Here is a 3,681-nt window from a genome sequence, read left to right on the forward strand (position 1 = left end):
GCCCCCCCCCCCCCAAAAAAAAAAACCTGAAAATGATTTCAGACCTTTGTCCTTCCTTTCCCCCATTACTCTATGGTCTTCCCATTTCACTATGTGGTACTTCTATAGTTGCTCAGGCCACAAATCTTTGTGTTACCCTTAGTCATTATTTCATATCTGACAGCTCTAGCTTAGAAATAAGTCAGAACCTGGTCATTTCCAACCTCTTCTACTATTACCACCCTGATCCAAGTCACCTTGGCATTTAACCTGGATAAATGCAATGGCCTAAGAACCGCTTTGGTTATTTCTGACTTGCTGCATACAAGCAACAGAGCAATCAGGCCCTTTTAAAACAAAAGATAGGTCAATTTTCTCCTTACTCAAACCCATCTGATGGAAAGCAAAATTATCTCATTCAAACACTGAAGTTCTTGCTGGGAGTGGTGACACAAAACTGTGATTCCAGTGGCTGGGAAGGCAGAGACAAAAGTACTGAAAGTTCAAAATCCACCTCAACAAAAAAATAGACTGGCATGTGACTCAGTGTTGAAGCACCTCAGAGTTCAAACCCTGGTATCAAAAAAATAAAATTTCAGTTCTCAAACACTGAAGTTCTTACACAGTCCCTATATAATCTTGCCTCACCTACCTGAGTATCTACTATTCCTTCCCCCTTACTCATTCTTTTCCAGCCAAACCATTTGGTATGCTCCAGCTTCAGGACTCTGTGGTAGCTCTGATGACTTTTCCACATGACATCTCTATCACTTTTAGGTTTTTCCATAAATATCCTTTCTATGGCCACCACTGGGACCTACCCATATCACTAGCTTACCCACTTTCTTTCATTGATTTATCTTTTCTCTAGGACTTCCCACAACCTGACACATACTTTAATTTTGTATCAACATCTTTCCCAAAGTGAATTTCACAATGGCAGGGATTCTTACTGTTTTGTTTACTGTTTCATCCAGAGCCTGGCCTATACCAAGTACTCTTATTTGTGAAATAAATCAAACCCCAACTTGATATGTGTGTACACTGTTCTAAAAGCCCACATCCACCCAGGGCATGGTGGTACACCTGTGATCCCAAATTCAAGGCCAGCCTGGGGAACTTAAGAGATTTGTTTCAAAAAATAAAAAGGACTGGAGACACAGCCCAGTGGCAAAGAGCAAAGACCCTGGGCTCAATCTTCAGTACAGCGAATAACTAAAACCCCGTATCCATACCGTCCCATTTTGCTCTTTTCCCCCGGTTTTAACTAGCATATCTTCAGAGAGCAAAGTATACATCTAAATTCGTTGTAAAATTCTAAAATTCCTCCCAACTGCCACAGTCTAACACCCTTATTTTTAAATCCATAATTCAAACAACAACCCTGCTAAAAACTCTCAAATAATTCAGTACAGATTCACGGACTCAATTTCAAGGCTCGGATTTATCAGGTGAATTCTGGAAGGTCTTGGAAGTTCATCTGTTTTTTTCATAAGTCTCTGGGTTCTGAAGACATGCTATGCTTCCTCACCCCTCAGAAAAAATCTAGAACCAATACAGTTTCCGAGGTTCCTCAAGTTCAGGTATGATTTGAAAACAAGTGAAGTATAACTAAAGTATGCCAAAGTACTTTACCAACAGAAAATTGCCTATTACTAAAATTAGGCTTACGGAATGCCAATGAAAAGATAAATTGCCTGCAGGAAATAGCTAGTTCGGACAGAATCCAACTGTCCTGTGAATTATGGTTTATAGTGCTCCACGAAAAATACAGGTCCTGAACAAAACTCTTGAGCCTGCGATTCGAGCCTACGCTTCCTACCTTAGTAAAGAACAGACATAACTCCCGAACAGAGACCGCACAGGCCGGCCTAAGGGTGCAGGGAGCGGAGTCTTGCCAACCCTACCTCTGCCGGGAGGAACACCTTCACCCGCCATCGCCGCCCAGGAGCACTCCTCTCGCCAGACACTCACCCCTTCTTACCTTATCCACCGGCCCCCGCCCCAACCCTCCTCCCCCAGGCATTCCTTCACCATGGGATATACACACATTTCCTACCCGAAGCGCCGGCTTCTCTCCCGCTTGCCGCACGGGTGAGGACGCTCGGCACCGGGCTCTGCCTGCCTGACACACTGTCCTGCAGATACGCGGGAGCAAAGAGTCCAGAGAGCCCGCGCAGCCGCAGAAAGCACGTCGCGGAGGTCGGAGCCGAGCCCAGCTATACTTCCGCCCTCCCGAATCCAGCTAACACAACAGGCAGCGCGGCGGAGCTCTGGAAGCCCACCGCAAGTCCAGTCACCCTCGGCGCCTGGAGATGACGTCACTGGACCCCACGTGGCCCGCACCCCGCCCTCTGGATTCGACCCAACCCGCGAAGAGGCGGGGCTGCTCTTGAGCATGCGCAGACCTAGAGAAGCGCCGTCTTGGGACAGAGTTCACTGGGTTCTCATTGTAGCTGGAGTCTGGCGCTGAAACGTAGTTCTCAGTTGTTTGAAGAGGTTAATAAATTTTCCATAAAAGCAAAATTTGCCATCCTAAAGCTTGATCACAACATTCCTCTCTTCCTGGCATCACAAAATAGTATAACTCAAACATACCTTTCAAACTGCCCTTACATCCATTTTTTCGTTTGATTTTCAATTTTGTTAGAACCATGGCAGGCATTAATAGCTGCATTTAACAGAAGACTGCTGTACTGAATCCTCCCACCTCTCCAAGAGTGCATATCTTTATCTTCCTGTTTCTGAAAATAACAAGCAAAATAGTAGGCTTACTCCTAAAAAGCATTTGAACTGGATCCATCCAGAAGCCTTAGGGTTTTTATTTCTGTTAATTATACACGCCATTATGCTACGCATACTAAATAAATAGTGGCTGAGACTCAAAACAGATTCCCTATACTTGGGAAGATAAGGAAAACCTTGGCAGTAGATTTCTTTCTTTCTTTCTTTCTTTCTTTCTTTCTTTCTTTCTTTTTTTTTTTACTGGGAATTGAACCTGGGAATTTCTCAGGGCCTCCCTAACTTGCTGAGGCTAACCTGGAACTTGTGATCCTCCTGCCTCTGCATCCCCCAACCCCCAAGTTTCTGGAATCACAGATGCTAAGCCTTCAAGCTGGCTGACACAGGATTCTTAAAAAAAAAAAAAAAAAGAAAGAAAGAAAAAAATCATCTTGGAGACCGATGTGTACAATGATTTTCAAATAGTTAATTACTCCATTGGTGGGTCATCAAGTTAGTGGATCATGACTAGCATCCGTTAAAATGAGATAAAATAGGAAATATTAGCCTGTTTCACATATATAAAAGGTAAATATTGTTTCCTTGAAATATTTACCTCAACAGGTATGTGGCATACATTGAGTAGGAATATGAAATATATTTCTTGTATCTCTTTTTTTTCCTCCCTGGTACTGGGGAATGACACCAGTGGTGTTCTACTACTGAGTTATAACTCCAACCCTTTGTATTTTTATTTTAGTCAGGGTTGAAATTGCTCAGGCTGCCTTTGAGTTTGCAGTCCTCCTGCCTCAGCTTCCTGATTAGCTAGAATTGCAGGCATGTGCCTCCACACCCAGCTGAAATGTATTTCTTAGGATGCTAGAAAAGTGTGAAAGCCAGTTCTGTTCCACTTCACCTACTCAAAGTAGAAATTTTCTCTCAAATATCCCATTCAGTCATTAACCTCTGTAACAGAGATCC

General features: G+C 43.5%; 1 protein-coding gene across 4 annotated transcripts in view; it reads right to left on the reverse strand.

Annotated features, from left to right (window-relative positions):
- Positions 1–2,299, reverse strand: part of Atg5 (autophagy related 5) — a 125,380-nt gene extending 123,081 nt beyond the window's left edge. For all 4 annotated transcript variants that reach the window (XM_048782918.1, XM_015499749.2, XM_048782876.1 and 1 more), the window contains exon 1: positions 2,039–2,299. The gene's annotated coding sequence lies outside the window, so the exon portion shown is untranslated. The remainder of the gene's footprint in view (positions 1–2,038) is intronic.
- Positions 2,300–3,681: the final 1,382 nt, after the last annotated feature.

Source organism: Marmota marmota, unplaced genomic scaffold, assembly GCF_001458135.2.
Source record: "Marmota marmota marmota unplaced genomic scaffold, marMar, whole genome shotgun sequence".
Taxonomy (NCBI): Eukaryota; Metazoa; Chordata; class Mammalia; order Rodentia; family Sciuridae; genus Marmota; species Marmota marmota.